The sequence below is a fragment of the Mus caroli genome, unplaced genomic scaffold, assembly GCF_978045245.1.
Source record: "Mus caroli unplaced genomic scaffold, Mus_caroli_1 scaffold_10, whole genome shotgun sequence".
NCBI lineage: Eukaryota > Metazoa > Chordata > Mammalia > Rodentia > Muridae > Mus > Mus caroli.
Genome location: NW_028227265.1, coordinates 92,650,306 through 92,660,559, shown reverse-complemented (window position 1 = coordinate 92,660,559; position 10,254 = coordinate 92,650,306). Strand labels below are relative to the sequence as shown.

General features: G+C 37.3%; 1 pseudogene; it reads right to left on the bottom strand.

Moving 5' to 3' along the window:
• Positions 1 to 385: 385 nt before the first annotated feature.
• On the bottom strand, positions 386 to 1,737 carry LOC110300228 (tubulin alpha-1C chain pseudogene; annotated as a pseudogene).
• Between the last annotated feature and the right edge of the window lie 8,517 nt (positions 1,738 to 10,254).

Here is a 10,254-nt window from a genome sequence, read left to right as displayed (position 1 = left end):
TAAATTTTTCTCTTGAGATACAATAATCTGCTTACATGTGACAGAAAGAGAATGACATGTTTTGATTAGAGCTTCATGATTTTCTCATTGTGTCTATGTGGAAATATAAGAAAATATTTGGACTTGGTGATGATCAATCAGATTCTGTAAGGTTTTTTTGTATATGTGTTCCAAGTTTCACATGAAATAAATATGAACAATAATCAGGGTATTATTAAGTACATATATATAACTAAATATATACATTTATATTCTTACTTTTACTGAAAATAAATTCTTTTTTCCCCACTTAAATTGGAAACACTTCTATTGACAGTTTAGGACAGTTAAAACGTACCGAAAGACAAAGATGAGAGCACAGAAGGGTGAAATTGCAGCACACGAATTAATATTCTTCACTTTCATCATCTTCTTCAGTACTATCTGCCCCAACCTCCTGATAGTCCTTCTCTAGGGCATCTATGACCTCACAGGCCTCAGAGAATGTTTCCTCCTCCATGTGCTCACCTACATACTAGTGCCCAAAGGGCATGCTTAGAATAGATCAGATCAAACTTGTGATGTAGGTGAGCCCAGGCCTCAGCAATGGCTTGTGTGTTGCTCAGCATGCACACAGTTCTCTGAACCCTGGCCAGATTGCCACCAGGCACCACAATGGGAAGCTGGTAATTAATGCCAAACTTGAAGCCAGTAGGATACCAGTCCACAGACTTGATGATATGCTTGGTCTTGATGGTGGCAATAGCAGCATTGACATCTTGAGAACCACATCACCATGGTACAGCAGGCAGAAAGCCATGTATTTATCATGGTGATGATCCCATTTCACCATCTAATTGGCTGGCTCAAAACAGGCATTGGTGATCTCTGCCCCAGAAAGCTGCTCATGATAGGCTTTTCCAGCAGAGATGACAGGAGCATAAGTGATCAGAGGGAAATGGATGGTAGGGCACCAGGTTGGTCTGGAATTCTCTCAGATCAACATTCAGATCCCCATAAAATCTGAGGGAAGAGTAGATGGAAGATACAATCTGGCTAATAAGGTGGTGAAATTAAGAGTAGGTTGGGTGCTCAGTGTCCAGGTTTCTACAACAGATATTATGGATGGCCTCATTGTCTACCATTAAGGCACAATCAGAGTGCTCCAGGGTGGTGTAGGTGGTGATGCTGGAACTGTAGGGTTCAACCACAGTAGAGGAAACATGGGGGTGGGGGCTGGGTAAATGGAGAACTCCAGCTTGGACTTCTTTCCCTAATCAACAAAGAGTCGCTCCATCAGGAGGGAGGTAAACCCAGAGCCACTTTCCACACCCCCAAACCCCCAACCCCCACCAAACCTTGGAAAATCAAGAAGCCCTGAAAACCCGTGCACAGATCAGCTGGCTTTGAATCTTTTTCAAGACAAGGTCAATGATCTCCTTGAAAGGGTGTAGTGAACACGGGCATAGTTATTGGGAGCATCTTCCTTGCCTGTGATGAGCTGCTCAGGGTAGAAGAGCAGTACAAACTTCATCAATAACTGTGGGTTTCAGGTCTATGAACAACCTGGGGCACATGCTTGCCAGCTCCTGCTTCACTGAAGAAGGTGTTGAAGGAGTCATATCCTCCCTCAATCGTCTTGTCATTTGTTATCTGGCCATCAGGCTGAATGCCACGTTTCAGGCAGTAGAGTTCCCAGCACACATTGCAGATCTGGACACCAGCCTGGCCAACATGGATGGAGATGCACTCATTCATGTGTATTTAGTCCTTGAAGTGGTCGGTGTAAACTGAGGAAGTGAAGAGACTGTGATGAATGAAGATCTCCCACTAGCAGATTACCAAGGAGTCCGGAAGGGATGCTATGTTGAAAATAAATTCTTTTCTCATACAATATAACCTCATTATAGTTTCTCCTCCTTCTATTCCTCCCAGTTTTTCCCTGCACCCCATCTCTGACTCTTATTGGAAAAGAAGAGACTTCTAAGATATAAAAATCACACTTGATCTTAGCCAAAAGGCCGAGAAGTTATAGAGATAAAAACCAAACATGACAAAATAAAATATAAGATGAAGAAGAAGAAGAAAAAAGGACAACCTCTCATGCTGAAGTTGAACATAGCAACTCAACAGGAAGAATATATATATATATATATATATATATATATATGTCAGGTACAGACTCATGTATTTTCTTTTTTTTTAATTAGGTATTTTCCTCATTTACATTTTCAATGCTATCCCAAAAGTCCCCCATACCCACCATATATATATATATATATATATATATGTCAGGTACAGACTCATGTATTTTCTTTTTTTTTAATTAGGTATTTTCCTCATTTACATTTTCAATGCTATCCCAAAAGTCCCCCATACCCACCCCCCAATCCCCTACCCACCCACTCCACCTTTTTGGCCCTGGGGTTCCCCTGTACTGGGGCATATAAAGTTTGCAAGTCCAATGGGCCTCTCTTTGCAGTGATGGCCGACTAGGCCATCTTTTGATACATATGCAGCTAGAGACAAGAGCTCCAGGGTACTGGTTAGTTCATATTGTTGTTCCTCCTATAGGGTTGCAGTTCCCTTTAGCTCCTTGGGTAATTTCTCTAGCTCCTCCATTGGGGGCCATGTGATCCATCCAATAGCTGACTGTGATCATCCACTTCTGTGTTTGCTAGGCCCCGGCATAGTCTCACAAGAGACAGCTATATCTGGGTCCTTTCAGCAAAATCTTGCTAGTGTATGCAATGGTGTCAGCGTTTGGAAGCTGATTATGGGATGGATCCCTGCATATGGCAATCACAAGAGGGTCCATCCTTTCGTCACAGCTCCAAATTTTGTCTCTGTAACTTCTTCCATGGGTGTTTTGTTCCCATTTCTAAGAAGGGGCAAAGTGTCCACACTTTGGTCTTCGTTCTTCTTGAATTTCATGCGTTTAGCAAATTGTATCTTATATCTTGGGTATCCTAAGTTTCTGGGCTAATATCCACTTATCAGTGAGTACATATTGTGCAAGTTCATACAGACTCATGTATTTTCTATGCTTGCTCCTTAAGTCTCTGTGACCTCTTACTTAGTTGTTTCAAGTGCCCATGTTCTTCAGGAATCTTCTGTCCCCTCTGGTTCTCAGTCTTTCTGCTTCTGCCTCCCTCCGGAGGATGCCCTGATCTCTGAGGAGAGGAATTTGATGGAGTCATCCAATTAGAACGGTGTATTCTAAGTCTGGCTGTGGGTATATGCACCTGTTCCCTTGTCGTATCAGAGGAAGGCTCTGTGATGATGACTGGATAGGGTACTGATCTATATGCATAGCAGAATATCATTAGGAAGCATGTTATTGACTTTTTTTTCAGCAGTAGTATTTGGTATCAACCCCTGTCTCTGTGCCATACATGAGATTATGCTGTAAGGCATTTTCTCAATTAGTGATTAGCCCAGTGTGGGTGGTCCCATCCTAGGTTTGATGGTCTTGGGTTCAATAAGAAAGCAGGTTGGGCAAGTCAGGACAAGTCAGCCAATAAGCAGCCTCTTCCATGGCCTCTGCACCAGTTCCTGTCTATAGGTCCCTCCCCTGCTTGAGTTCCTGTTCTGACTTCCTTTGATGAAAATGAACAGAAATGTCGAAGTGTGATCTGAATAAATCCTTTCCTCCCAACTTGCTTTTTGGTCTTGGTGTTTTGTTGTAGTAATAATAAACCAAACTAAGACATAAACCAAATGGACCTAACATATATTTACAGAACATTTTGCTAAAATACAAAAGGATGTACCTTCTACCCTCCACCTCATGGGCCTCCCTCTAAAATGGACCAGGTACTCAGTCTATTTTAGCAAGTCTCAACATAGAAAACAAAAGTGAAATAACCTGCTACATCCTATCAGATTACCATGGATTAAAACTGGATTATAACAACAACAAAATTAAAAGAAAATTCTCTAAACTCACAGAAAGTGATCAGCTTTCTACTGGGTCAAGACAAGAATAAAGAAATTAAAGACTTCCTAGAACTCAATGAAAATGAGTGCACAACAAACCCAAACTTATGGCCTACAGTGAAAGTGGTTCTAAGAGGAAAGTTCATAGCACAAATCTTTCCTCCAATTACCCCCTCTCCTTCTCTTCAGAGAAGGGAAGCCCCCTTGCATACTTGCCCACTGGGGGATGTAAGATCACAGCAAGACTGAGCACATCCTGTCCCACTGAGGCCCAACTAGGCAGTCCAATTAGGGGAAGGAGATTCAATGGCAGACAATAGAGTTAGAGACAGTCTCCATTCCAATTGATAGTGGACCTACATGAAGACCAAGCTGCACATCACAACAGTTATTTTTCTCTTTGATTTAATATTTTTTATGACTAATGTATCCATCTCTTCCATCATATCTTTAATGCCTGAGATTTTTCCACCTCTTGTATTCTGTTGCTGAATTTTGCCTCTGTAGTTCCTTTTCAAATTACTAAATTTTCTTTTCCAGAATTCCCTCTGTTTGGGTTTTCTCTATTGATTCTATTTTCAGTTTCTTGTCTTGAACCATTTTATTTATTTCCTTACACTGTTTGTGTGCTTCTGGATTTTAAAAAGGATTTATCCACTTCCTCATCAAGGAACTCTATGATAGTCATAAAACGGTTTCAAGGTCTTTTTCTTGTGCTTCAGCTATGTTGGAGAATTCAGTGCCTGCTACGGTAGGAGAGCTGGGCTTTAGCTACAGAGCTTGGGAGTGAGACTGAGGGTGCTGGATCTCAGGAGTAGTAGGAGAGGTGTGGGTCTGCCTTTAGCCTACTTCTTGTCCTACGAGTTGCAGCCTTTGAGTTAGCAGAGGGTGCCGTGTGGAGTTTGGGACAAAGCAAGAAGTTGTGAGGAGGAAGGGGAAGAAGAGGATGGATTGTAGGAATCACAGGAGATGTGGGTCAGTCAGGGTGAGGGAAGGTTTTAGATGGTGTTCTGTTGCAGGGCTGGGAGGAAGACTGGAGGATTGTACCTGGTGGGAGAGAGAGAGAGAGAGAGAGAGAGAGAGAGAGAGAGAGAGAGAGAGAGAGAGAGAGAGAGAGAGAGAGAGAGAGAGAGAGAGAGAGAGAGAGAGGAAGGGAGAGAGAGAGAGAGAGAGAGAGAGAGAGAGAGAGAGAGAGAGAGAGAGAGAGAAAGAGAGAGAGAGAGAGCAGTCACAGGCAGCCTACCTGTTTTTCTTGCAGGTGTGCACTCTAAAAATTAAGTTCAGTTTTATGACAGTGTTAATTGTATATGTGTGAATGTTTAAATAGGTAATGTTGTATGACAATTCAAACTAGATTATTTTGAGTTTGAAACCCCAGTACCTATGAGTCTGTTACCCCAGAGCTAGGGAGGTAAAGGCAGGGTTCCAGATGCATGGTGCCTATCACATCTGAATGAATCCCCGGACTCTAGGTTCAATAAGAGACCTTTTCTCAAAAAATATGACTAGCCAAATGGTTCAGCTGCTTAAGGTGATCAGTGCTCTTGAAGAAGATTGGGAGTTTGGAAGGCTCATAGCCTCCTGTCATTCTAGATTCAGGGATCCTATTCAGTCATCTGACTTTATTGGTGCCCACACATACCTACATATACACAGGAATAAACACATGCATACACCTCTCTACAAATAAAATATCATTTAAAAATTAAGGTAGAAATTGATGGAAGAAGATAGAAGACACCTGATTATCACATATAAACATGCATATATACACTTGTGCATATAAACCAGCACACACACATGAACACATAATGAATACATAAATATATACATAATATGTATTTATATTATATATAAATATGTATATATAGTATACATATATACAAAAGCCTTAGAATGGTCAATTGAATATGTACAAGATTCCTTTTAGATATTTCCATATCTGTAACTAGAATATAAATATTTGTTAGTATAGAAAGTAAGATATAGTGAAGGCTCAAATCAATTTCAGTTGACTTGAGGGTCAAAGTGTAGAATTTATAGCAGTACATGAATATGTATATAAATATGTTCACTTCCAAAGAAAGGGGCAATATTAAGACATGTATTATCCGACTTATTTGGGGGAGGATTAATTAGTCACAGTATACTGCAACTGCAACTTCAGCACTTTATTGGTACTTGCTCAAATTACATTTGTGAGATCTCCAAAAGAGCAGGAATAGAAAGCCATTTAAGTGAAGAGATTGTTCAGAAGCATATAAGTCACTGGAGAGTACAAACCAAAACCCTGGGCACTCAGGCAAAGGTAATCTTCCCTCCCATTCTAATACACAATCTTCACCTAAAAGAAAAAGTTATGGAGCTCAGATGTCTAGTATTATAGATAACAAACAAAAGCAATTGGGAGAGTAACCATATTTTAGAGTTTGAAATATTATATTCAGGAATTGGTGGACAGAGAGTGAACCGTTCTGTCTCAATACTGAAAATGACAAAGTTAGTAATAAGGAAGGGCAAAAACAGGAGAGTCAACTTGCAGTGCAGCTAGGAAGAGAAGGCTAAACAGATGATCCAAGTACTGAGCGCTGAACTTAATGTTATAGCAAGGAGATTGGTGTAATCAAAAATAACTTCATAAAAGCCATTGGATTGCATTTATGGAAGAGATCCAAAGAAGCCCATACCTGATATTAGAATCCTTTGGGTGTGTCATTGTATAAATCACAAGCTTATTAACTAAGTTAGGTCATGGGGAGGATGATTTTTTGAATGAATCTATATATGTTGAGATGGGCATGCGGCTCAGTCTTCACTACTAGTTGATATTAGTAGTGAGAAAGGATTTCTTATTTAAATGTAAACTATTTATAATGTGGCTGTCTTGAGTATGTTATGACTATTTTAACAGATAATGAAGATAATAGGGAGTAAGATTCTTGGTGGAACACAATTCACTTAAAATAGAAATGCTCAATAATCAGTTTACAAGGTGAGCCTATAAAATAACTGTCCAAATCAAGAAAGATCTATCAGTATATATAACTCACTAGTATATATATATATATATACATATATATATATATATACACACACATATATATATAACTCACTAATATATATATTATATATTATATAGTGAGTATATAACTCACTAATATATATATGTATATATATATCTCACATATATATGATATGATAGTATATATATGTGTGTGTGTGTATATATGTGTGTATATATATATATATATATATATATATATATATATATATGTTAAAAATAAAAGTCCAGACATGATCAGTTAAGGTATGAGGGAATAAAAACTCCAAGAGAATGAAGGAGAGTGTTTAGGGACATTATTTTTAAAAATTCAGCAAAGAACATGAAAAACATGAAAACCAAAGCCAATCCCCTTCTCAAACTATGTTCAAAATATTTATCTTGGAGGGGAGGTAGTGGAAGGGCTATGTAAGGGGGGGGACTAAGAGGAGGGGGTGCTACAATCTAGATGTGAAGTGAATAAATAAATTAATGAATGAAAGTAATGACAGGAAGGAAGCCCATTCTATCAAAAGCCAGTTTTTCTAAATTAGAGTATTTTCCCTACTCTCACAATAAGCTTTAAGAGATCTAGTTAAAGAAAGAACATGATTTTTTTTTCATTCTTCAACCATATATAGAACTTGAGAACACAAATCACCATTATCAATTATTGAGAATAATTAAGAACAATAAGAGTTTGGGAAGGCTAACAGGAGAAGTTGTATTATAAAAAGTTGGTATTATTTTTATTTCATGTAATTTAATTAATGGTTTATTAGTGTGGTTTATTGTTAATTTATTTTTCCTATGGGATACATTATTTAGTAGTAATTCGATTGATCAAAATGTGTGTTAAGTTTGACACTGTTCTGGCAAGGCTGAAATTTGAAGGTAGGCCAATTTGTAGTGGATTGAAGAGCTGCCTTGATTCCAGTTTGACCCATACTTAGGGGGCATTACTATAATCATTCTGTATTTCCATCATTTTCAAACAATTCAATCATGGATTTTATCAGAATAGACAAGCATGAAATGAATTTTCCACCATGGTTTATGCTTACCAGCAGACTGCATAGATCAGTAACATTCAAAGACACTGGTGCTTGATACTGGACTTGTCCTTTTTATTTAAGTAAGCAAATCCCTTCACGCATTACTTTGAAATTTCAAGGACTACGACTGTCCTAATTTTGGAGCAATGTTTTCTCTCTGCTTTAAAAAGATGACTTTCATATTGTCCTTTTTTTTTGCTATTTGAACCATTTATTAAAGTTTTGTGATTACAGTTAGCTATTGTGCCATTTAAATTAACCTCAATAAAAATAATGATGTGCATTAATCAAGTAGTTAATATTAAGTCTAAATTAATTTTGAACTGTTTGTTTAGTATTTTATAATAGACAATTTAAATTATTAATTTAAATGGTATTACATTATAGTACATTATTAATTTTAGAATACTGAAAAGTCAACCATAGCAAGAAGATAAATATTTGTAAATAGTTTTCATTCTGTTACAGTTATAAATAATGATTAAAGATCCTGCCTATGTTCAATGCTAAGAAATAATTAGATTGTCAAATTGCATATCCTCAGAACTCCCATTTTGCTGCTTCTCACATACCCATTAAATAGTCATGACTTATTGGTTTTAAAAGACAAATGCTTTGTGTAAAAAGACTACAAAGGAAATAATTTGCCTTTTATTCCATATTTTACTTTTTGTGATGAGTTTGAACTTTTTAACAAACACATGCATAAAATTTCTTTGAATTTTTATTTTAATTTATCAATATATTATTTATAGATTGGATGTGACATTTTAATATGTACATGTTGAAACCTTGTTATTCCAAGCTGATGAATATGTCTATGAGTTGAGAAATTCACTTGCATGTTTTTTTGTGAGAAAATTTAAAATCCACTCATAATTTTGTTATTATGTGTTACCAGTCACTGTGTGTTGAGGTCATAAAGAGAGTGGGTAAATAAATCACTGGACATAATTACTTGAAGTGTCTTAAAAGTTCTACTTCTCTAAGCCTTTAATCTCAACACAGAGGAGGAAGAGGCATGCAGATCTCTGTGAGTTCAAGGCCAGCCTAATTTACAGAGAAAGTTCTATTATTTTATTATATACAGAGCTATTATTATACAGAGATCCAGTCTCAAAAAAACAAAATAAAAAAACAATAGAAAACAAAATTTTAAAAGAGTAAAGAAAAACAAAGCAAAACAAAATACTAGAAGAATTCTACCTCTCCTTTCTTTCGTAATTTTTAAACATATGATGGGACCAACTCTATTCTGAGTCCACAGTATGAGTGGAAGAATGGGCAGAGGGAAAGTAAGAGTGAAAGATAGGGAAAGGAGCTGCAAAATGATGACTTCTGAACATGACACTGCCATTGGATTCTCAAACTCACAGCCAGTGATGCTACCTGCACTGAAACTACACAAAACAGGCCTATGAACAGTTCATTATAGTTGCTGATGCTACTTCTACTGTTCCTACACAGGCAGACCTGTTTATAATCATTTACAGATGGGCAAGGGGCTCATGGGACCCTAATCTTCTCTATGGAACTAGTGGCTTCTGAAAGATGATAGAAGACAAAACATGGAGTTTGGTCATATGCTCACTAATTTAAATATGCAAAATAGGAGAGACTTACAGAGTGCACAAAATACTCTGATCCATGCTGTCTACAAGAAACTTATTAATACTTAACTATTGGCTTAAAGTTAAAATGAGAAAGGATGGATAATGCTATGGAATGGCTAAGAGCAGACTTAGAGAATAAACCACAAAGACAACAGTTGCTAGCAAGATGCAGAGAAACTGGAGTTTTCATGCAGTATAAACAAGGATGAAGAATGGTTCAGCTACTCTGAATAAACATGTATTTACCATGAAAGAAGCAATTGCATTGTTGGCTTTCAAACAAATGAAGAAAACAAAACTATACAAAGCTTATGTTTCATTATTCATGATGTGTTCATTTGTAACAATCAAACTATAAGTAACTCAAACTTCCTTAGTGAGTAGGTGCTTAATGCACCATGTTACATCCACAGTGGGCAATATTACTCAATGGTTAAAAGTACTGATTTATTAATACATGAAAAATCTACAATGACCTCAGGAGCAAGAATCAGAATGAAGTGAAGCCAAGTCTCAGCCTCATACTGTGTGACTCCATTCAGTCAAAATTCCTGGAATAAGGAAATCACAGAAATAAAAGAAATCAAGGAAAGACAAGGGGAAGGGATCGGTTTGAGTTCGAAGGAGA